Consider the following 22,817-nt stretch of genomic DNA (forward strand, 5'->3'; position numbering starts at 1 on the left):
AAAATCCCAGTGATTTGGATGACATAGTTGCAATGTAGAAAGAATGGTCCAGAGCCTTTGGCCCTCTTTGGTTGTGGGCCTAAATGTCTTTCCATGCGCCACTCTGTTTCAAAGAAGATGACACATGACATGAGAAACTGGGAGGTTCAAGCAAAGCTTGAAGGTTGTGAAAACTTTTTTTTGTCTGATAACCAAAAGGTTGGTGGTTCAAGCCCACCCAGGGATGATTGTACCCTCTTTTTGTTTCAGTTGCATGTCAGAGTTACAGAAAGTCCTACTGTGGCTCTCAACTGAGAGTTTCGGTCGGATGCCCATTTCAAATACCCAACACAAACAAGAGACCCCTCTGAAAATAGATAGAAGACGAGGGCACCGGGAGAGCATTTGTCGACAGGTTGAAACATCATCTATGAGACTAACAAAAGTTCCTTCGAGCCGGAATTGAACCAGCGACCTAAGGATTGCTGATTTTCTACTACAGTCCTCCGCTCTACCAGCTGAGCTATCGAAGGCTTGCCGAGCTGGTTGTCGGGTGCTTCCTAAGCTTGCAAATGAGTTACATGAGTAGGGAAACAGAGGAGAATTGTCCCGCTCTTTGAAAAACTCGGCAAACCAAAACTTTGGAGAATACGGGCGTCGATCCCGTTACCTCTCGCATGCTAAGCGAGCGCTCTACCATTTGAGCTAATCCCCCTTCTGGCAGTCCATGTTGGGGTCCATGCTGGTTTCCATGTTGGGGTGCCTGATTCACCACAATTGTGATCATCACATACTTTTCAACCTGTAGCTTTAAGCTTTTTTTTTTTTTTTTTTTTTTTTTTTTTAAGTGTGGATGTCTTTCTCCCGTAAAAGCAGAAGGAGCGTGGAGCTTACAGGGTGCCGGGTGGTGTAAAAGTATAGGTGAGTCGTTAGTGTACAGAGTGAAGAATTGTGGGAAGAGAAAAGAAATCAGAATGATTTAAATAAGAAAGTCGCAACGTAGAAAAGATGGTCTAGATCCAATGGCCCATTTGGTTGTGGGCCCAAAAGCCTTTGCCTGTGCCACTTTGTTGCAAAGGCGAAAACATGTGGCATGAGAAACTGGGAGGTTGCGTGTATAAAAAGCATAGTCTGAAGGTCGTGAAAATGAGATGGTCAGGGATCGGGGGTCTCTATTCTATTTTTACGAGAAAAACATGTGATTCCGACCGGGGATAATGGCCAAATTGTAACAGGGGGCGTGAGTAAAAGAGAGCACTTAGCAGAGGATGGTTTCGATCCATCGACCTCTGGGTTATGGGCCCAGCACGCTTCCGCTGCGCCACTCTGCTGCCATACCTCCAAAAGAGAGGGGTAGCCTATTACCCGCTGACTGTTGTTAAGACGCTAATGTGGAGGCCATCTCTGTGTTGCAATTGTCCATTTGTTGGCGGCTGTAGTTCCACGCAGTTGTTATGTTTTATCATTCTCTTCTTTTTATTGTGTTGATCAGAAGGTCCTCTAAGAAACATACTCCATTTACCATGTTGTGGCTTTTTTACGACTTTAATCAAAGTGGGGGAGCGTGGTTGTCTCTGTGGCGCAATTGGTTAGCGCGTTCGGCTGTTAACCGGAAGGTTGGTGGTTCAAGCCCACCCAGGGACGGCAGTGTCCTCTTTTTGTCTCAGTTGCATGTTACAGAAAATCCTATGGTGCCTCTCAACTTAAAGTTTCGGCCAGAAGAGGAGGGCACCGGTTGTAAGACCATTTCAACATGTACAGTGTGAAAAATTTTGAGAAGAGAAAAAAATCCCAGTGATTTGGATGACATAGTTGCAATGTAGAAAGAATGGTCCAGAGCCTTTGGCCCTCTTTGGTTGTGGGCCTAAATGTCTTTCCATGCGCCACTCTGTTTCAAAGAAGATGACACATGACATGAGAAACTGGGAGGTTCAAGCAAAGCTTGAAGGTTGTGAAAACTTTTTTTTGTCTGATAACCAAAAGGTTGGTGGTTCAAGCCCACCCAGGGATGATTGTACCCTCTTTTTGTTTCAGTTGCATGTCAGAGTTACAGAAAGTCCTACTGTGGCTCTCAACTGAGAGTTTCGGTCGGATGCCCATTTCAAATACCCAACACAAACAAGAGACCCCTCTGAAAATAGATAGAAGACGAGGGCACCGGGAGAGCATTTGTCGACAGGTTGAAACATCATCTATGAGACTAACAAAAGTTCCTTCGAGCCGGAATTGAACCAGCGACCTAAGGATTGCTGATTTTCTACTACAGTCCTCCGCTCTACCAGCTGAGCTATCGAAGGCTTGCCGAGCTGGTTGTCGGGTGCTTCCTAAGCTTGCAAATGAGTTACATGAGTAGGGAAACAGAGGAGAATTGTCCCGCTCTTTGAAAAACTCGGCAAACCAAAACTTTGGAGAATACGGGCGTCGATCCCGTTACCTCTCGCATGCTAAGCGAGCGCTCTACCATTTGAGCTAATCCCCCTTCTGGCAGTCCATGTTGGGGTCCATGCTGGTTTCCATGTTGGGGTGCCTGATTCACCACAATTGTGATCATCACATACTTTTCAACCTGTAGCTTTAAGGTTTTTGTTTTTTTTTTTATGTTTTTTTTTTAAGTGTGGATGTCTTTCTCCCGTAAAAGCAGAAGGAGCGTGGAGCTTACAGGGTGCCGGGTGGTGTAAAAGTATAGGTGAGTCGTTAGTGTACAGAGTGAAGAATTGTGGGAAGAGAAAAGAAATCAGAATGATTTAAATAAGAAAGTCGCAACGTAGAAAAGATGGTCTAGATCCAATGGCCCATTTGGTTGTGGGCCCAAAAGCCTTTGCCTGTGCCACTTTGTTGCAAAGGCGAAAACATGTGGCATGAGAAACTGGGAGGTTGCGTGTATAAAAAGCATAGTCTGAAGGTCGTGAAAATGAGATGGTCAGGGATCGGGGGTCTCTATTCTATTTTTACGAGAAAAACATGTGATTCCGACCGGGGATAATGGCCAAATTGTAACAGGGGGCGTGAGTAAAAGAGAGCACTTAGCAGAGGATGGTTTCGATCCATCGACCTCTGGGTTATGGGCCCAGCACGCTTCCGCTGCGCCACTCTGCTGCCATACCTCCAAAAGAGAGGGGTAGCCTATTACCCGCTGACTGTTGTTAAGACGCTAATGTGGAGGCCATCTCTGTGTTGCAATTGTCCATTTGTTGGCGGCTGTAGTTCCACGCAGTTGTTATGTTTTATCATTCTCTTCTTTTTATTGTGTTGATCAGAAGGTCCTCTAAGAAACATACTCCATTTACCATGTTGTGGCTTTTTTACGACTTTAATCAAAGTGGGGGAGCGTGGTTGTCTCTGTGGCGCAATTGGTTAGCGCGTTCGGCTGTTAACCGGAAGGTTGGTGGTTCAAGCCCACCCAGGGACGGCAGTGTCCTCTTTTTGTCTCAGTTGCATGTTACAGAAAATCCTATGGTGCCTCTCAACTTAAAGTTTCGGCCAGAAGAGGAGGGCACCGGTTGTAAGACCATTTCAACATGTACAGTGTGAAAAATTTTGAGAAGAGAAAAAAATCCCAGTGATTTGGATGACATAGTTGCAATGTAGAAAGAATGGTCCAGAGCCTTTGGCCCTCTTTGGTTGTGGGCCTAAATGTCTTTCCATGCGCCACTCTGTTTCAAAGAAGATGACACATGACATGAGAAACTGGGAGGTTCAAGCAAAGCTTGAAGGTTGTGAAAACTTTTTTTTGTCTGATAACCAAAAGGTTGGTGGTTCAAGCCCACCCAGGGATGATTGTACCCTCTTTTTGTTTCAGTTGCATGTCAGAGTTACAGAAAGTCCTACTGTGGCTCTCAACTGAGAGTTTCGGTCGGATGCCCATTTCAAATACCCAACACAAACAAGAGACCCCTCTGAAAATAGATAGAAGACGAGGGCACCGGGAGAGCATTTGTCGACAGGTTGAAACATCATCTATGAGACTAACAAAAGTTCCTTCGAGCCGGAATTGAACCAGCGACCTAAGGATTGCTGATTTTCTACTACAGTCCTCCGCTCTACCAGCTGAGCTATCGAAGGCTTGCCGAGCTGGTTGTCGGGTGCTTCCTAAGCTTGCAAATGAGTTACATGAGTAGGGAAACAGAGGAGAATTGTCCCGCTCTTTGAAAAACTCGGCAAACCAAAACTTTGGAGAATACGGGCGTCGATCCCGTTACCTCTCGCATGCTAAGCGAGCGCTCTACCATTTGAGCTAATCCCCCTTCTGGCAGTCCATGTTGGGGTCCATGCTGGTTTCCATGTTGGGGTGCCTGATTCACCACAATTGTGATCATCACATACTTTTCAACCTGTAGCTTTAAGGTTTTTGTTTTTTTTTTTATGTTTTTTTTTTAAGTGTGGATGTCTTTCTCCCGTAAAAGCAGAAGGAGCGTGGAGCTTACAGGGTGCCGGGTGGTGTAAAAGTATAGGTGAGTCGTTAGTGTACAGAGTGAAGAATTGTGGGAAGAGAAAAGAAATCAGAATGATTTAAATAAGAAAGTCGCAACGTAGAAAAGATGGTCTAGATCCAATGGCCCATTTGGTTGTGGGCCCAAAAGCCTTTGCCTGTGCCACTTTGTTGCAAAGGCGAAAACATGTGGCATGAGAAACTGGGAGGTTGCGTGTATAAAAAGCATAGTCTGAAGGTCGTGAAAATGAGATGGTCAGGGATCGGGGGTCTCTATTCTATTTTTACGAGAAAAACATGTGATTCCGACCGGGGATAATGGCCAAATTGTAACAGGGGGCGTGAGTAAAAGAGAGCACTTAGCAGAGGATGGTTTCGATCCATCGACCTCTGGGTTATGGGCCCAGCACGCTTCCGCTGCGCCACTCTGCTGCCATACCTCCAAAAGAGAGGGGTAGCCTATTACCCGCTGACTGTTGTTAAGACGCTAATGTGGAGGCCATCTCTGTGTTGCAATTGTCCATTTGTTGGCGGCTGTAGTTCCACGCAGTTGTTATGTTTTATCATTCTCTTCTTTTTATTGTGTTGATCAGAAGGTCCTCTAAGAAACATACTCCATTTACCATGTTGTGGCTTTTTTACGACTTTAATCAAAGTGGGGGAGCGTGGTTGTCTCTGTGGCGCAATTGGTTAGCGCGTTCGGCTGTTAACCGGAAGGTTGGTGGTTCAAGCCCACCCAGGGACGGCAGTGTCCTCTTTTTGTCTCAGTTGCATGTTACAGAAAATCCTATGGTGCCTCTCAACTTAAAGTTTCGGCCAGAAGAGGAGGGCACCGGTTGTAAGACCATTTCAACATGTACAGTGTGAAAAATTTTGAGAAGAGAAAAAAATCCCAGTGATTTGGATGACATAGTTGCAATGTAGAAAGAATGGTCCAGAGCCTTTGGCCCTCTTTGGTTGTGGGTAGAGATGAGCGAACTTATCAAAAGTTCGGTTCGGCTAGTTCGCCGAATTTCACAAAAAAGTTCGGTTCGGACCGAACTAGTTCTGACCGAACCTGTCACTTACGTGCGCCGAGCATGCTACTGTCCAGGGTGCTGATAGAGTTAATGGGCTGCACTAACTCTTTCAGCAACCTTCACAGTACATGCTCGGCGCGCGGAAAATACCATTTAAATGTAATAAAAAAATAAAAATTATACGTTCGTACTTACTTTCCTCCTGTCCGGCCTCCAGCGATGACGTTTCATCCCTTTCGCCGCTGCAGCCAATCACAGGCTGTAGTGGCGGTCACGCACGTCAGGATGACGCTTCATCCCACGTGACCGCCTCTGCAGCCAATCACAGGCTGCAGCGGCGACATGAATGAAACGTCATCGCTGGAGGCCGGACAGGAGGAAAGTAAGTATGAACGTATTATTATTATTTTTTGGCATGTATGTATGTATGTATGTATGTATGTATGTTGGCATGTATGTATGTTGTCATGTATGTATGTATGTATATCTGTGCATGTATGTTGGCATGTATGTATATATGTGCATGTTTGTATGTATATTTGCATGTATATATTTGCATGTATGTATGTATGTTTGCATGTATGTATTTTTGCATGTATGTTGTCATGTATGTATGTATGTTGTCATGTATGTATATATGTGCATGTGTGTATGTATATTTGTATGTATGTATTTTTGCATGTATGTGTGTTAGCATGAATGTATGTTTGCATGTATGTATGCATGTTTGTATGTATATTTGCATGTGTGTGTATATATATATGTATGTATGTTGTCATGTATGTATGTATGTATGTTGTCATGTATGTATATATGTGCATGTATGTTGGCATGTATGTATATATGTGCATGTGTGTATGTATGTATATTTGCATGTATGTATGTATGTTGTCATGTATGTATATATGTGCATGTATGTTTGCATGTATGTTGGCATGTATGTATACATGTGCATGTTTGTATGTATATTTGCATGTATATATGTTTGCATGTGTGTATGTATGTTTGCATGTATGTATGTTGTCATGTATGTTTGTATGTATGTTGTCATGTATGTATGTATATATGTGCATGTATGTATGTTTGCATGTTTTTATTTTTGCATGTATGTTTGCATGTATGTTTATATATATGTGCATGTATGTAATTATGTTTGCATGTATTTATGTTTGCATGTATATTTGTGCATGCTTGTATATATGTATGTATGTATCTTTGCATGTTTGTTTGTATGTATGTATGTTTTCATGTGTGTGTGTATGCATGTATGTATGATAGTTTGCATGTATATATGTGTGTATGTTTGCATGTATGTATATTTGCATGTATATATGTGCATGCTTGTATATATGTATGTATGTTTGTATATATGTATATTTGTATATATGTATGTATGGCCATGTATGATACTGTCTGCTGGCGCCCTGTATCTAAGTCAACTTCACGGCAGGCTTCTATACATGGTATAACAGTCAGTATCACACCTTAAACTGAATCTAAGCCTACGACATGTTTTATTTCATTATTTTATTTTTTTACAGGTTTGGTGTTTGGACTACGTCGGTTTCGAGGACTACTTAGATGACGTTTTTTTTTTCTACAATAAAATGGTTAATGAGGGTTGTGTTGGGGGTGCTTTATTTCAATAAAATATTTTATCTATATCTTTGTCTTTTTCTTTTCAAATTTTATTATTACCACTTTAGTAATGGCCGCTGTCTGAGTGACAACATCCATTACTAATGCGAGGCTTAGTGTTAGCCGGTGCAGAGGCTAACACTAACCACCATTATTACCCCGGTACCCAAAACCACCAGGGGTGCCGGGAAGAGCCAGGTACGATCCAGTACCCGACCATCTGTTGTGATGGTCGGGTCCTGGGGCGGCCGCAGGCTGGTATTATGAGGCTGGGAAGGGCCAAAAACAGTGGACCTTCCCACCCTTGTAATGCTAGGCTGCTGCTGCTGTGTTGTATCTGGCTGGTTATAAAAGTGGGGGGACCCCACGTCATTTTTTTAAATTATTTATTTATTTACATTTTTTTTTTTAAAAAGACATGGGGTTCCACCCAATTTATCATAACCAGCCACATACAACACAGTGTTATTAGCCTGGGAATGGACAAAACCAGTGGCCCTTCCCACCCATGTAATGCCAGACTGCTGCGGCCTTGTATATGGCTGGTTATTAAAAATGTGGGGGACCCGTCTATTGCTAAATTTGTTAAATTCCACAAAAAAAACGACGTGGGGGTCCCCCCCATTTTTATAACCAGCCCGATACAACACAGCAGCAGCAGCCTAGCATTACAAGGGTGGGAAGGTCCACTGATTTTGGCCCTTCCCAGCCTCATAATACCAGCCTACGGCCGCCCCAGTACCCGACCATCACAACAGATGGTCGGGTACTGGATCGTACCAAGCTCTTCCCGGCACCCCTGGTGGTGGTGGGTACCGGGGTAATAATGGGTGGTTAGTGCTAGCCTCTGCACCGGCTAACACTAAGTACCGCCTTAATAATGGACGCTGTCAATCAGCCAACTGCCATTATCTAGGCACTAATAAAGTTTGAAAAAAAAACACAAAGACAATTCTTTTTTATTGAAATAAGAAATCCCCAACAAAACCCTCGTTAACCATTTTATTAAAATTTGAAAAAACGCAGATCTACGCAGTAGTCCAACGAATCGAAGATGTAGTCCAATCGGTACATCAAAATCTGCAACAACATAAAAAAACAGTTATCAATGTGAACAATACCAATACTTCTACTCACCTACACACATATATACACGCACACACAAACAAACAACCATACACAGACACACACATATATACACAAACACAACAAGATATACACACACACATAAACAGACAAACACACACATATACACGAACTCACACATATACAAACAAAAACACACATATCCAAACACACACACACACACCGTTATACACACATACACGAACACATATACACAAACACATATACAAACAAAAACACACATACCCAAACACACATATACACAAACACATATACACAAACACACCCATATATACACACAAACACACACCCATATACAAAAACACACACAAACATCTACACACAAACATATACACAAATACACCCATATATACACAAACATATACACAAAACACATATACACAAACACACCCATATATACACACACACATATAAAAACAAAAACAGACAAAGTCACATACCCAAACACACATATATACACAAACACGGTTTCTTTTAAATGCTGCTGTGGAACCCGCTCGATCCACTATATAAGGCTGCGCTACAGTGCAGCATTTAAAAGAAACAGGATCCTGACCTGTCCATAGAGTTTAAGGCAGCACAGAGTATTTCAGGAGATGAGCACGGGCAGCCGTTCGTTTTTCCGACCCGTGCTCCCATCATGCACACGACCGTAAAAACACCCGTTATTGCGGGTCGTAATTACGACCCGCAATAACGGGCTCATAGACTTCTGTTACCCACGGGTACCTTTCCGTATTCTCACGGGAAGGTGCCCGTGCCGTTAAAAAAATAGAACATGTTCTATTTTTCTATTTTACGGGCCGTGCTGCTATAATTATAATGACAGCACGGTTCGCAAAAGCGGCCGGCTGCCCGTGGCCGGCCGGCCGTGCTCGTAGTTACGAGTCGTAATTACGAGCACGGCCCGTAAAATAAAAAAATAGAACATGTTCTATCTTTTTAACGGCACGGGCACCTTCCCGTGAGAAAACAGGAAGGTACCCGTGGCTAACAGAAGTCTATGGGCCCGCTATTTCGGGTCGTAATTACGACCCGTGATAACGGGTGTTTTTATGGTCGTGTGCATGAGGCCCCGTAATGACGGGTGGCTACATGTGTGCACCCGTCATTACGGCAGCGTTGCTAGGCGACGTCAGTAAGGGTATGTGCACACACACTAATTACGTCCGTAATTGACGGACGTATTTCGGCCGCAAGTACCGGACCGAACACCCTGCAGGGAGCCGGGCTCCTAGCATCATAGTTATGTACGATGCTAGGAGTCCCTGCCTCTCCGTGGAACTACTGTCCCGCACTGAAAACATGATTACAGTACGGGACAGTTGTCCTGCAGAGAGGCAGGGACTCCTAGCATCGTACATAACTATGATGCTAGGAGCCCGGCTCCCTGCACTGTGTTCGGTCCGGTACTTGCGGCCGAAATACGTCCGTCATTTACGGACGTAATTAGTGTGTGTGCACATACCCTAAATAGTCACTGTCCGGGGTGTTGAAAGAGTTAACTGATCGGCAGTAACTGTTTCAGTACCCTGGACAGTGACTACCGATCACAGTACCTGTAAAAAAAAAGACGTTCATACTTACCGAGAACTTTCTGCTTCCTCCAGTCCGGTCTCCTGGCCGTTGCCTTGGTGACGCGTCCCTCTCGACATCCGGCCCGACATTCCTTGATGACGATGCAGCCCATGTGAGCGCTGCAGCCAATCACAGGCTGCCGCGGCCTCTGCAGCCAATCACAGGCTGCAGAGGCCTCTGCAGCCAATCACAGGCTGCCGCATCAGAAAAGGTCGGACTGGAGGAAGAAGAGGGACTCGTCAACAAGACAACGACCGGGTACGTATGAAATGCTTTTTATTTTATTTTTAATCAGCAGCCTCTTTTCTCTATCAGTGATTGATAGAGATAAGTGGCTGCCGATTTGTATAATGTTTTTGACTGGGTTCGGTCAAAACGGGTTCGGCCGAACCCGGTGAAGTTCGGATTCGCTGCGAACCGAACTTTACCGGAAGTTCGGACCGAAACCGGGTTCGGTTGTCCCGGTTCGCTCATCTCTAGTTGTGGGCCTAAATGTCTTTCCATGCGCCACTCTGTTTCAAAGAAGATGACACATGACATGAGAAACTGGGAGGTTCAAGCAAAGCTTGAAGGTTGTGAAAACTTTTTTTTGTCTGATAACCAAAAGGTTGGTGGTTCAAGCCCACCCAGGGATGATTGTACCCTCTTTTTGTTTCAGTTGCATGTCAGAGTTACAGAAAGTCCTACTGTGGCTCTCAACTGAGAGTTTCGGTCGGATGCCCATTTCAAATACCCAACACAAACAAGAGACCCCTCTGAAAATAGATAGAAGACGAGGGCACCGGGAGAGCATTTGTCGACAGGTTGAAACATCATCTATGAGACTAACAAAAGTTCCTTCGAGCCGGAATTGAACCAGCGACCTAAGGATTGCTGATTTTCTACTACAGTCCTCCGCTCTACCAGCTGAGCTATCGAAGGCTTGCCGAGCTGGTTGTCGGGTGCTTCCTAAGCTTGCAAATGAGTTACATGAGTAGGGAAACAGAGGAGAATTGTCCCGCTCTTTGAAAAACTCGGCAAACCAAAACTTTGGAGAATACGGGCGTCGATCCCGTTACCTCTCGCATGCTAAGCGAGCGCTCTACCATTTGAGCTAATCCCCCTTCTGGCAGTCCATGTTGGGGTCCATGCTGGTTTCCATGTTGGGGTGCCTGATTCACCACAATTGTGATCATCACATACTTTTCAACCTGTAGCTTTAAGTTTTTTTTTTTTTTTTTTTTAAGTGTGGATGTCTTTCTCCCGTAAAAGCAGAAGGAGCGTGGAGCTTACAGGGTGCCGGGTGGTGTAAAAGTATAGGTGAGTCGTTAGTGTACAGAGTGAAGAATTGTGGGAAGAGAAAAGAAATCAGAATGATTTAAATAAGAAAGTCGCAACGTAGAAAAGATGGTCTAGATCCAATGGCCCATTTGGTTGTGGGCCCAAAAGCCTTTGCCTGTGCCACTTTGTTGCAAAGGCGAAAACATGTGGCATGAGAAACTGGGAGGTTGCGTGTATAAAAAGCATAGTCTGAAGGTCGTGAAAATGAGATGGTCAGGGATCGGGGGTCTCTATTCTATTTTTACGAGAAAAACATGTGATTCCGACCGGGGATAATGGCCAAATTGTAACAGGGGGCGTGAGTAAAAGAGAGCACTTAGCAGAGGATGGTTTCGATCCATCGACCTCTGGGTTATGGGCCCAGCACGCTTCCGCTGCGCCACTCTGCTGCCATACCTCCAAAAGAGAGGGGTAGCCTATTACCCGCTGACTGTTGTTAAGACGCTAATGTGGAGGCCATCTCTGTGTTGCAATTGTCCATTTGTTGGCGGCTGTAGTTCCACGCAGTTGTTATGTTTTATCATTCTCTTCTTTTTATTGTGTTGATCAGAAGGTCCTCTAAGAAACATACTCCATTTACCATGTTGTGGCTTTTTTACGACTTTAATCAAAGTGGGGGAGCGTGGTTGTCTCTGTGGCGCAATTGGTTAGCGCGTTCGGCTGTTAACCGGAAGGTTGGTGGTTCAAGCCCACCCAGGGACGGCAGTGTCCTCTTTTTGTCTCAGTTGCATGTTACAGAAAATCCTATGGTGCCTCTCAACTTAAAGTTTCGGCCAGAAGAGGAGGGCACCGGTTGTAAGACCATTTCAACATGTACAGTGTGAAAAATTTTGAGAAGAGAAAAAAATCCCAGTGATTTGGATGACATAGTTGCAATGTAGAAAGAATGGTCCAGAGCCTTTGGCCCTCTTTGGTTGTGGGCCTAAATGTCTTTCCATGCGCCACTCTGTTTCAAAGAAGATGACACATGACATGAGAAACTGGGAGGTTCAAGCAAAGCTTGAAGGTTGTGAAAACTTTTTTTTGTCTGATAACCAAAAGGTTGGTGGTTCAAGCCCACCCAGGGATGATTGTACCCTCTTTTTGTTTCAGTTGCATGTCAGAGTTACAGAAAGTCCTACTGTGGCTCTCAACTGAGAGTTTCGGTCGGATGCCCATTTCAAATACCCAACACAAACAAGAGACCCCTCTGAAAATAGATAGAAGACGAGGGCACCGGGAGAGCATTTGTCGACAGGTTGAAACATCATCTATGAGACTAACAAAAGTTCCTTCGAGCCGGAATTGAACCAGCGACCTAAGGATTGCTGATTTTCTACTACAGTCCTCCGCTCTACCAGCTGAGCTATCGAAGGCTTGCCGAGCTGGTTGTCGGGTGCTTCCTAAGCTTGCAAATGAGTTACATGAGTAGGGAAACAGAGGAGAATTGTCCCGCTCTTTGAAAAACTCGGCAAACCAAAACTTTGGAGAATACGGGCGTCGATCCCGTTACCTCTCGCATGCTAAGCGAGCGCTCTACCATTTGAGCTAATCCCCCTTCTGGCAGTCCATGTTGGGGTCCATGCTGGTTTTCATGTTGGGGTGCCTGATTCACCACAATTGTGATCATCACATACTTTTCAACCTGTAGCTTTAAGCTTTTTTTTTTTTTTTTTTTTTTTTTTTATTTAAGTGTGGATGTCTTTCTCCCGTAAAAGCAGAAGGAGCGTGGAGCTTACAGGGTGCCGGGTGGTGTAAAAGTATAGGTGAGTCGTTAGTGTACAGAGTGAAGAATTGTGGGAAGAGAAAATAAATCAGAATGATTTAAATAAGAAAGTCGCAACGTAGAAAAGATGGTCTAGATCCAATGGCCCATTTGGTTGTGGGCCCAAAAGCCTTTGCCTGTGCCACTTTGTTGCAAAGGCGAAAACATGTGGCATGAGAAACTGGGAGGTTGCGTGTATAAAAAGCATAGTCTGAAGGTCGTGAAAATGAGATGGTCAGGGATCGGGGGTCTCTATTCTATTTTTACGAGAAAAACATGTGATTCCGACCGGGGATAATGGCCAAATTGTAACAGGGGGCGTGAGTAAAAGAGAACACTTAGCAGAGGATGGTTTCGATGCATCGACCTCTGGGTTATGGGCCCAGCACGCTTCCGCTGCGCCACTCTGCTGCCATACCTCCAAAAGAGAGGGGTAGCCTATTACCCGCTGACTGTTGTTAAGACGCTAATGTGGAGGCCATCTCTGTGTTGCAATTGTCCATTTGTTGGCGGCTGTAGTTCCACGCAGTTGTTATGTTTTATCATTCTCTTCTTTTTATTGTGTTGATCAGAAGGTCCTCTAAGAAACATACTCCATTTACCATGTTGTGGCTTTTTTACGACTTTAATCAAAGTGGCGGAGCGTGGTTGTCTCTGTGGCGCAATTGGTTAGCGCGTTCGGCTGTTAACCGGAAGGTTGGTGGTTCAAGCCCACCCAGGGACGGCAGTGTCCTCTTTTTGTCTCAGTTGCATGTTACAGAAAATCCTATGGTGCCTCTCAACTTAAAGTTTCGGCCAGAAGAGGAGGGCACCGGTTGTAAGACCATTTCAACATGTACAGTGTGAAAAATTTTGAGAAGAGAAAAAAATCCCAGTGATTTGGATGACATAGTTGCAATGTAGAAAGAATGGTCCAGAGCCTTTGGCCCTCTTTGGTTGTGGGCCTAAATGTCTTTCCATGCGCCACTCTGTTTCAAAGAAGATGACACATGACATGAGAAACTGGGAGGTTCAAGCAAAGCTTGAAGGTTGTGAAAACTTTTTTTTGTCTGATAACCAAAAGGTTGGTGGTTCAAGCCCACCCAGGGATGATTGTACCCTCTTTTTGTTTCAGTTGCATGTCAGAGTTACAGAAAGTCCTACTGTGGCTCTCAACTGAGAGTTTCGGTCGGATGCCCATTTCAAATACCCAACACAAACAAGAGACCCCTCTGAAAATAGATAGAAGACGAGGGCACCGGGAGAGCATTTGTCGACAGGTTGAAACATCATCTATGAGACTAACAAAAGTTCCTTCGAGCCGGAATTGAACCAGCGACCTAAGGATTGCTGATTTTCTACTACAGTCCTCCGCTCTACCAGCTGAGCTATCGAAGGCTTGCCGAGCTGGTTGTCGGGTGCTTCCTAAGCTTGCAAATGAGTTACATGAGTAGGGAAACAGAGGAGAATTGTCCCGCTCTTTGAAAAACTCGGCAAACCAAAACTTTGGAGAATACGGGCGTAGATCCCGTTACCTCTCGCATGCTAAGCGAGCGCTCTACCATTTGAGCTAATCCCCCTTCTGGCAGTCCATGTTGGGGTCCATGCTGGTTTCCATGTTGGGGTGCCTGATTCACCACAATTGTGATCATCACATACTTTTCAACCTGTAGCTTTAAGCTTTTTTTTTTTTTTTTTTTTTTTAAGTGTGGATGTCTTTCTCCCGTAAAAGCAGAAGGAGCGTGGAGCTTACAGGGTGCCGGGTGGTGTAAAAGTATAGGTGAGTCGTTAGTGTACAGAGTGAAGAATTGTGGGAAGAGAAAAGAAATCAGAATGATTTAAATAAGAAAGTCGCAACGTAGAAAAGATGGTCTAGATCCAATGGCCCATTTGGTTGTGGGCCCAAAAGCCTTTGCCTGTGCCACTTTGTTGCAAAGGCGAAAACATGTGGCATGAGAAACTGGGAGGTTGCGTGTATAAAAAGCATAGTCTGAAGGTCGTGAAAATGAGATGGTCAGGGATCGGGGGTCTCTATTCTATTTTTACGAGAAAAACATGTGATTCCGACCGGGGATAATGGCCAAATTGTAACAGGGGGCGTGAGTAAAAGAGAGCACTTAGCAGAGGATGGTTTCGATGCATCGACCTCTGGGTTATGGGCCCAGCACGCTTCCGCTGCGCCACTCTGCTGCCATACCTCCAAAAGAGAGGGGTAGCCTATTACCCGCTGACTGTTGTTAAGACGCTAATGTGGAGGCCATCTCTGTGTTGCAATTGTCCATTTGTTGGCGGCTGTAGTTCCACGCAGTTGTTATGTTTTATCATTCTCTTCTTTTTATTGTGTTGATCAGAAGGTCCTCTAAGAAACATACTCCATTTACCATGTTGTGGCTTTTTTACGACTTTAATCAAAGTGGCGGAGCGTGGTTGTCTCTGTGGCGCAATTGGTTAGCGCGTTCGGCTGTTAACCGGAAGGTTGGTGGTTCAAGCCCACCCAGGGACGGCAGTGTCCTCTTTTTGTCTCAGTTGCATGTTACAGAAAATCCTATGGTGCCTCTCAACTTAAAGTTTCGGCCAGAAGAGGAGGGCACCGGTTGTAAGACCATTTCAACATGTACAGTGTGAAAAATTTTGAGAAGAGAAAAAAATCCCAGTGATTTGGATGACATAGTTGCAATGTAGAAAGAATGGTCCAGAGCCTTTGGCCCTCTTTGGTTGTGGGCCTAAATGTCTTTCCATGCGCCACTCTGTTTCAAAGAAGATGACACATGACATGAGAAACTGGGAGGTTCAAGCAAAGCTTGAAGGTTGTGAAAACTTTTTTTTGTCTGATAACCAAAAGGTTGGTGGTTCAAGCCCACCCAGGGATGATTGTACCCTCTTTTTGTTTCAGTTGCATGTCAGAGTTACAGAAAGTCCTACTGTGGCTCTCAACTGAGAGTTTCGGTCGGATGCCCATTTCAAATACCCAACACAAACAAGAGACCCCTCTGAAAATAGATAGAAGACGAGGGCACCGGGAGAGCATTTGTCGACAGGTTGAAACATCATCTATGAGACTAACAAAAGTTCCTTCGAGCCGGAATTGAACCAGCGACCTAAGGATTGCTGATTTTCTACTACAGTCCTCCGCTCTACCAGCTGAGCTATCGAAGGCTTGCCGAGCTGGTTGTCGGGTGCTTCCTAAGCTTGCAAATGAGTTACATGAGTAGGGAAACAGAGGAGAATTGTCCCGCTCTTTGAAAAACTCGGCAAACCAAAACTTTGGAGAATACGGGCGTCGATCCCGTTACCTCTCGCATGCTAAGCGAGCGCTCTACCGTTTGAGCTAATCCCCCTTCTGGCAGTCCATGTTGGGGTCCATGCTGGTTTTCATGTTGGGGTGCCTGATTCACCACAATTGTGATCATCACATACTTTTCAACCTGTAGCTTTAAGCTTTTTTTTTTTTTTTTTTTTATTTAAGTGTGGATGTCTTTCTCCCGTAAAAGCAGAAGGAGCGTGGAGCTTACAGGGTGCCGGGTGGTGTAAAAGTATAGGTGAGTCGTTAGTGTACAGAGTGAAGAATTGTGGGAAGAGAAAATAAATCAGAATGATTTAAATAAGAAAGTCGCAACGTAGAAAAGATGGTCTAGATCCAATGGCCCATTTGGTTGTGGGCCCAAAAGCCTTTGCCTGTGCCACTTTGTTGCAAAGGCGAAAACATGTGGCATGAGAAACTGGGAGGTTGCGTGTATAAAAAGCATAGTCTGAAGGTCGTGAAAATGAGATGGTCAGGGATCGGGGGTCTCTATTCTATTTTTACGAGAAAAACATGTGATTCCGACCGGGGATAATGGCCAAATTGTAACAGGGGGCGTGAGTAAAAGAGAGCACTTAGCAGAGGATGGTTTCGATGCATCGACCTCTGGGTTATGGGCCCAGCACGCTTCCGCTGCGCCACTCTGCTGCCATACCTCCAAAAGAGAGGGGTAGCCTATTACCCGCTGACTGTTGTTAAGACGCTAATGTGGAGGCCATCTCTGTGTTGCAATTGTCCATTTGTTGGCGGCTGTAGTTCCACGCAGTTGTTATGTTTTATCATTCTCTTCTTTTTATTGTGTTGATCAGAAGGTCCTCTAAGAAACATACTCCATTTACCATGTTGTGGCTTTTTTACGACTTTAATCAAAGTGGCGGAGCGTGGTTGTCTCTGTGGCGCAATTGGTTAGCGCGTTCGGCTGTTAACCGGAAGGTTGGTGGTTCAAGCCCACCCAGGGACGGCAGTGTCCTCTTTTTGTCTCAGTTGCATGTTACAGAAAATCCTATGGTGCCTCTCAACTTAAAGTTTCGGCCAGAAGAGGAGGGCACCGGTTGTAAGACCATTTCAACATGTACAGTGTGAAAAATTTTGAGAAGAGAAAAAAATCCCAGTGATTTGGATGACATAGTTGCAATGTAGAAAGAATGGTCCAGAGCCTTTGGCCCTCTTTGGTTGTGGGCCTAAATGTCTTTCCATGCGCCACTCTGTTTCAAAGAAGATGACACATGACATGAGAAACTGGGAGGTTCAAGCAAAGCTTGAAGGTTGTGAAAACTTTTTTTTGTCTGATAACCAAAAGGTTGGTGGTTCAAGCCCACCCAGGGATGATTGTACCCTCTTTTTGTTTCAGTTGCATGTCAGAGTTACAGAAAGTCCTACTGTGGCTCTCAACTGAGAGTTTCGGTCGGATGCCCATTTCAAATACCCAACACAAACAAGAGACCCCTCTGAAAATAGATAGAAGACGAGGGCACCGGGAGAGCATTTGTCGACAGGTTGAAACATCATCTATGAGACTAACAAAAGTTCCTTCGAGCCGGAATTGAACCAGCGACCTAAGGATTGCTGATTTTCTACTACAGTCCTCCGCTCTACCAGCTGAGCTATCGAAGGCTTGCCGAGCTGGTTGTCGGGTGCTTCCTAAGCTTGCAAATGAGTTACATGAGTAGGGAAACAGAGGAGAATTGTCCCGCTCTTTGAAAAACTCGGCAAACCAAAACTTTGGAGAATACGGGCGTCGATCCCGTTACCTCTCGCATGCTAAGCGAGCGCTCTACCATTTGAGCTAATCCCCCTTCTGGCAGTCCATGTTGGGGTCCATGCTGGTTTCCATGTTGGGGTGCCTGATTCACCACAATTGTGATCATCACATACTTTTCAACCTGTAGCTTTAAGCTTTTTTTTTTTTTTTTTTTTTTTAAGTGTGGATGTCTTTCTCCCGTAAAAGCAGAAGGAGCGTGGAGCTTACAGGGTGCCGGGTGGTGTAAAAGTATAGGTGAGTCGTTAGTGTACAGAGTGAAGAATTGTGGGAAGAGAAAAGAAATCAGAATGATTTAAATAAGAAAGTCGCAACGTAGAAAAGATGGTCTAGATCCAATGGCCCATTTGGTTGTGGGCCCAAAAGCCTTTGCCTGTGCCACTTTGTTGCAAAGGCGAAAACATGTGGCATGAGAAACTGGGAGGTTGCGTGTATAAAAAGCATAGTCTGAAGGTCGTGAAAATGAGATGGTCAGGGATCGGGGGTCTCTATTCTATTTTTACGAGAAAAACATGTGATTCCGACCGGGGATAATGGCCAAATTGTAACAGGGGGCGTGAGTAAAAGAGAGCACTTAGCAGAGGATGGTTTCGATGCATCGACCTCTGGGTTATGGGCCCAGCACGCTTCCGCTGCACCACTCTGCTGCCATACCTCCAAAAGAGAGGGGTAGCCTATTACCCGCTGACTGTTGTTAAGACGCTAATGTGGAGGCCATCTCTGTGTTGCAATTGTCCATTTGTTGGCGGCTGTAGTTCCACGCAGTTGTTATGTTTTATCATTCTCTTCTTTTTATTGTGTTGATCAGAAGGTCCTCTAAGAAACATACTCCATTTACCATGTTGTGGCTTTTTTACGACTTTAATCAAAGTGGGGGAGCGTGGTTGTCTCTGTGGTGCAATTGGTTAGCGCGTTCGGCTGTTAACCGGAAGGTTGGTGGTTCAAGCCCACCCAGGGACGGCAGTGTCCTCTTTTTGTCTCAGTTGCATGTTACAGAAAATCCTATGGTGCCTCTCAACTTAAAGTTTCGGCCAGAAGAGGAGGGCACCGGTTGTAAGACCATTTCAACATGTACAGTGTGAAAAATTTTGAGAAGAGAAAAAAATCCCAGTGATTTGGATGACATAGTTGCAATGTAGAAAGAATGGTCCAGAGCCTTTGGCCCTCTTTGGTTGTGGGCCTAAATGTCTTTCCATGCGCCACTCTGTTTCAAAGAAGATGACACATGACATGAGAAACTGGGAGGTTCAAGCAAAGCTTGAAGGTTGTGAAAACTTTTTTTTGTCTGATAACCAAAAGGTTGGTGGTTCAAGCCCACCCAGGGATGATTGTACCCTCTTTTTGTTTCAGTTGCATGTCAGAGTTACAGAAAGTCCTACTGTGGCTCTCAACTGAGAGTTTCGGTCGGATGCCCATTTCAAATACCCAACACAAACAAGAGACCCCTCTGAAAATAGATAGAAGACGAGGGCACCGGGAGAGCATTTGTCGACAGGTTGAAACATCATCTATGAGACTAACAAAAGTTCCTTCGAGCCGGAATTGAACCAGCGACCTAAGGATTGCTGATTTTCTACTACAGTCCTCCGCTCTACCAGCTGAGCTATCGAAGGCTTGCCGAGCTGGTTGTCGGGTGCTTCCTAAGCTTGCAAATGAGTTACATGAGTAGGGAAACAGAGGAGAATTGTCCCGCTCTTTGAAAAACTCGGCAAACCAAAACTTTGGAGAATACGGGCGTCGATCCCGTTACCTCTCGCATGCTAAGCGAGCACTCTACCATTTGAGCTAATCCCCCTTCTGGCAGTCCATGTTGGGGTCCATGCTGGTTTCCATGTTGGGGTGCCTGATTCACCACAATTGTGATCATCACATACTTTTCAACCTGTAGCTTTAAGCTTTTTTTTTTTTTTTTTTTTTTTTAAGTGTGGATGTCTTTCTCCCGTAAAAGCAGAAGGAGCGTGGAGCTTACAGGGTGCCGGGTGGTGTAAAAGTATAGGTGAGTCGTTAGTGTACAGAGTGAAGAATTGTGGGAAGAGAAAAGAAATCAGAATGATTTAAATAAGAAAGTCGCAACGTAGAAAAGATGGTCTAGATCCAATGGCCCATTTGGTTGTGGGCCCAAAAGCCTTTGCCTGTGCCACTTTGTTGCAAAGGCGAAAACATGTGGCATGAGAAACTGGGAGGTTGCGTGTATAAAAAGCATAGTCTGAAGGTCGTGAAAATGAGATGGTCAGGGATCGGGGGTCTCTATTCTATTTTTACGAGAAAAACATGTGATTCCGACCGGGGATAATGGCCAAATTGTAACAGGGGGCGTGAGTAAAAGAGAGCACTTAGCAGAGGATGGTTTCGATGCATCGACCTCTGGGTTATGGGCCCAGCACGCTTCCGCTGCACCACTCTGCTGCCATACCTCCAAAAGAGAGGGGTAGCCTATTACCCGCTGACTGTTGTTAAGACGCTAATGTGGAGGCCATCTCTGTGTTGCAATTGTCCATTTGTTGGCGGCTGTAGTTCCACGCAGTTGTTATGTTTTATCATTCTCTTCTTTTTATTGTGTTGATCAGAAGGTCCTCTAAGAAACATACTCCATTTACCATGTTGTGGCTTTTTTACGACTTTAATCAAAGTGGGGGAGCGTGGTTGTCTCTGTGGCGCAATTGGTTAGCGCGTTCGGCTGTTAACCGGAAGGTTGGTGGTTCAAGCCCACCCAGGGACGGCAGTGTCCTCTTTTTGTCTCAGTTGCATGTTACAGAAAATCCTATGGTGCCTCTCAACTTAAAGTTTCGGTCAGAAGAGGAGGGCACCGGTTGTAAGACCATTTCAACATGTACAGTGTGAAAAATTTTGAGAAGAGAAAAAAATCCCAGTGATTTGGATGACATAGTTGCAATGTAGAAAGAATGGTCCAGAGCCTTTGGCCCTCTTTGGTTGTGGGCCTAAATGTCTTTCCATGCGCCACTCTGTTTCAAAGAAGATGACACATGACATGAGAAACTGGGAGGTTCAAGCAAAGCTTGAAGGTTGTGAAAACTTTTTTTTGTCTGATAACCAAAAGGTTGGTGGTTCAAGCCCACCCAGGGATGATTGTACCCTCTTTTTGTTTCAGTTGCATGTCAGAGTTACAGAAAGTCCTACTGTGGCTCTCAACTGAGAGTTTCGGTCGGATGCCCATTTCAAATACCCAACACAAACAAGAGACCCCTCTGAAAATAGATAGAAGACGAGGGCACCGGGAGAGCATTTGTCGACAGGTTGAAACATCATCTATGAGACTAACAAAAGTTCCTTCGAGCCGGAATTGAACCAGCGACCTAAGGATTGCTGATTTTCTACTACAGTCCTCCGCTCTACCAGCTGAGCTATCAAAGGCTTGCCGAGCTGGTTGTCGGGTGCTTCCTAAGCTTGCAAATGAGTTACATGAGTAGGGAAACAGAGGAGAATTGTCCCGCTCTTTGAAAAACTCGGCAAACCAAAACTTTGGAGAATACGGGCGTCGATCCCGTTACCTCTCGCATGCTAAGCGAGCACTCTACCATTTGAGCTAATCCCCCTTCTGGCAGTCCATGTTGGGGTCCATGCTGGTTTCCATGTTGGGGTGCCTGATTCACCACAATTGTGATCATCACATACTTTTCAACCTGTAGCTTTAAGCTTTTTTTTTTTTTTTTTTTTTTTTTAAGTGTGGATGTCTTTCTCCCGTAAAAGCAGAAGGAGCGTGGAGCTTACAGGGTGCCGGGTGGTGTAAAAGTATAGGTGAGTCGTTAGTGTACAGAGTGAAGAATTGTGGGAAGAGAAAAGAAATCAGAATGATTTAAATAAGAAAGTCGCAACGTAGAAAAGATGGTCTAGATCCAATGGCCCATTTGGTTGTGGGCCCAAAAGCCTTTGCCTGTGCCACTTTGTTGCAAAGGCGAAAACATGTGGCATGAGAAACTGGGAGGTTGCGTGTATAAAAAGCATAGTCTGAAGGTCGTGAAAATGAGATGGTCAGGGATCGGGGGTCTCTATTCTATTTTTACGAGAAAAACATGTGATTCCGACCGGGGATAATGGCCAAATTGTAACAGGGGGCGTGAGTAAAAGAGAGCACTTAGCAGAGGATGGTTTCGATGCATCGACCTCTGGGTTATGGGCCCAGCACGCTTCCGCTGCACCACTCTGCTGCCATACCTCCAAAAGAGAGGGGTAGCCTATTACCCGCTGACTGTTGTTAAGACGCTAATGTGGAGGCCATCTCTGTGTTGCAATTGTCCATTTGTTGGCGGCTGTAGTTCCACGCAGTTGTTATGTTTTATCATTCTCTTCTTTTTATTGTGTTGATCAGAAGGTCCTCTAAGAAACATACTCCATTTACCATGTTGTGGCTTTTTTACGACTTTAATCAAAGTGGCGGAGCGTGGTTGTCTCTGTGGCGCAATTGGTTAGCGCGTTCGGCTGTTAACCGGAAGGTTGGTGGTTCAAGCCCACCCAGGGACGGCAGTGTCCTCTTTTTGTCTCAGTTGCATGTTACAGAAAATCCTATGGTGCCTCTCAACTTAAAGTTTCGGCCAGAAGAGGAGGGCACCGGTTGTAAGACCATTTCAACATGTACAGTGTGAAAAATTTTGAGAAGAGAAAAAAATCCCAGTGATTTGGATGACATAGTTGCAATGTAGAAAGAATGGTCCAGAGCCTTTGGCCCTCTTTGGTTGTGGGCCTAAATGTCTTTCCATGCGCCACTCTGTTTCAAAGAAGATGACACATGACATGAGAAACTGGGAGGTTCAAGCAAAGCTTGAAGGTTGTGAAAACTTTTTTTTGTCTGATAACCAAAAGGTTGGTGGTTCAAGCCCACCCAGGGATGATTGTACCCTCTTTTTGTTTCAGTTGCATGTCAGAGTTACAGAAAGTCCTACTGTGGCTCTCAACTGAGAGTTTCGGTC

The 22,817-nt window shown here is 44.9% G+C and overlaps 18 non-coding genes across 18 annotated transcripts; 9 read left to right on the forward strand and 9 right to left on the reverse strand.

The window, feature by feature from the left end:
- Positions 1-426: 426 nt before the first annotated feature.
- Positions 427-512, reverse strand: TRNAY-GUA (transfer RNA tyrosine (anticodon GUA)). Its single transcript is given in 2 exon segments — positions 427-462; positions 476-512. It is a non-coding gene; the product is annotated as a tRNA-Tyr (tRNA).
- Positions 513-1,549: 1,037 nt separating this feature from the next.
- Positions 1,550-1,623, forward strand: TRNAN-GUU (transfer RNA asparagine (anticodon GUU)). The gene has a single exon. It is a non-coding gene; the product is annotated as a tRNA-Asn (tRNA).
- Positions 1,624-2,190: 567 nt separating this feature from the next.
- TRNAY-GUA (transfer RNA tyrosine (anticodon GUA)) lies at positions 2,191-2,276 on the reverse strand. The gene is given in 2 exon segments: positions 2,191-2,226; positions 2,240-2,276. It is a non-coding gene; the product is annotated as a tRNA-Tyr (tRNA).
- Positions 2,277-3,314: 1,038 nt separating this feature from the next.
- TRNAN-GUU (transfer RNA asparagine (anticodon GUU)) lies at positions 3,315-3,388 on the forward strand. The gene has a single exon. It is a non-coding gene; the product is annotated as a tRNA-Asn (tRNA).
- A 567-nt stretch (positions 3,389-3,955) lies between these two features.
- TRNAY-GUA (transfer RNA tyrosine (anticodon GUA)) lies at positions 3,956-4,041 on the reverse strand. The gene is given in 2 exon segments: positions 3,956-3,991; positions 4,005-4,041. It is a non-coding gene; the product is annotated as a tRNA-Tyr (tRNA).
- A 1,038-nt stretch (positions 4,042-5,079) lies between these two features.
- On the forward strand, positions 5,080-5,153 carry TRNAN-GUU (transfer RNA asparagine (anticodon GUU)). Its single transcript has one exon. It is a non-coding gene; the product is annotated as a tRNA-Asn (tRNA).
- A 5,471-nt stretch (positions 5,154-10,624) lies between these two features.
- Positions 10,625-10,710, reverse strand: TRNAY-GUA (transfer RNA tyrosine (anticodon GUA)). The gene is given in 2 exon segments: positions 10,625-10,660; positions 10,674-10,710. It is a non-coding gene; the product is annotated as a tRNA-Tyr (tRNA).
- A 1,027-nt stretch (positions 10,711-11,737) lies between these two features.
- Positions 11,738-11,811, forward strand: TRNAN-GUU (transfer RNA asparagine (anticodon GUU)). The gene has a single exon. It is a non-coding gene; the product is annotated as a tRNA-Asn (tRNA).
- Positions 11,812-12,378: 567 nt separating this feature from the next.
- TRNAY-GUA (transfer RNA tyrosine (anticodon GUA)) lies at positions 12,379-12,464 on the reverse strand. The gene is given in 2 exon segments: positions 12,379-12,414; positions 12,428-12,464. It is a non-coding gene; the product is annotated as a tRNA-Tyr (tRNA).
- Positions 12,465-13,503: 1,039 nt separating this feature from the next.
- TRNAN-GUU (transfer RNA asparagine (anticodon GUU)) lies at positions 13,504-13,577 on the forward strand. The gene has a single exon. It is a non-coding gene; the product is annotated as a tRNA-Asn (tRNA).
- Positions 13,578-14,144: 567 nt separating this feature from the next.
- On the reverse strand, positions 14,145-14,230 carry TRNAY-GUA (transfer RNA tyrosine (anticodon GUA)). The gene is given in 2 exon segments: positions 14,145-14,180; positions 14,194-14,230. It is a non-coding gene; the product is annotated as a tRNA-Tyr (tRNA).
- Positions 14,231-15,261: 1,031 nt separating this feature from the next.
- TRNAN-GUU (transfer RNA asparagine (anticodon GUU)) lies at positions 15,262-15,335 on the forward strand. Its single transcript has one exon. It is a non-coding gene; the product is annotated as a tRNA-Asn (tRNA).
- Positions 15,336-15,902: 567 nt separating this feature from the next.
- On the reverse strand, positions 15,903-15,988 carry TRNAY-GUA (transfer RNA tyrosine (anticodon GUA)). Its single transcript is given in 2 exon segments — positions 15,903-15,938; positions 15,952-15,988. It is a non-coding gene; the product is annotated as a tRNA-Tyr (tRNA).
- Positions 15,989-17,020: 1,032 nt separating this feature from the next.
- On the forward strand, positions 17,021-17,094 carry TRNAN-GUU (transfer RNA asparagine (anticodon GUU)). The gene has a single exon. It is a non-coding gene; the product is annotated as a tRNA-Asn (tRNA).
- Positions 17,095-17,661: 567 nt separating this feature from the next.
- Positions 17,662-17,747, reverse strand: TRNAY-GUA (transfer RNA tyrosine (anticodon GUA)). The gene is given in 2 exon segments: positions 17,662-17,697; positions 17,711-17,747. It is a non-coding gene; the product is annotated as a tRNA-Tyr (tRNA).
- Positions 17,748-19,419: 1,672 nt separating this feature from the next.
- TRNAY-GUA (transfer RNA tyrosine (anticodon GUA)) lies at positions 19,420-19,505 on the reverse strand. Its single transcript is given in 2 exon segments — positions 19,420-19,455; positions 19,469-19,505. It is a non-coding gene; the product is annotated as a tRNA-Tyr (tRNA).
- A 1,032-nt stretch (positions 19,506-20,537) lies between these two features.
- On the forward strand, positions 20,538-20,611 carry TRNAN-GUU (transfer RNA asparagine (anticodon GUU)). Its single transcript has one exon. It is a non-coding gene; the product is annotated as a tRNA-Asn (tRNA).
- Positions 20,612-22,297: 1,686 nt separating this feature from the next.
- On the forward strand, positions 22,298-22,371 carry TRNAN-GUU (transfer RNA asparagine (anticodon GUU)). The gene has a single exon. It is a non-coding gene; the product is annotated as a tRNA-Asn (tRNA).
- Positions 22,372-22,817: the final 446 nt, after the last annotated feature.

This window comes from Rhinoderma darwinii, assembly GCF_050947455.1.
Source record: "Rhinoderma darwinii isolate aRhiDar2 chromosome 4 unlocalized genomic scaffold, aRhiDar2.hap1 SUPER_4_unloc_10, whole genome shotgun sequence".
Classification (NCBI taxonomy): Eukaryota; Metazoa; Chordata; class Amphibia; order Anura; family Rhinodermatidae; genus Rhinoderma; species Rhinoderma darwinii.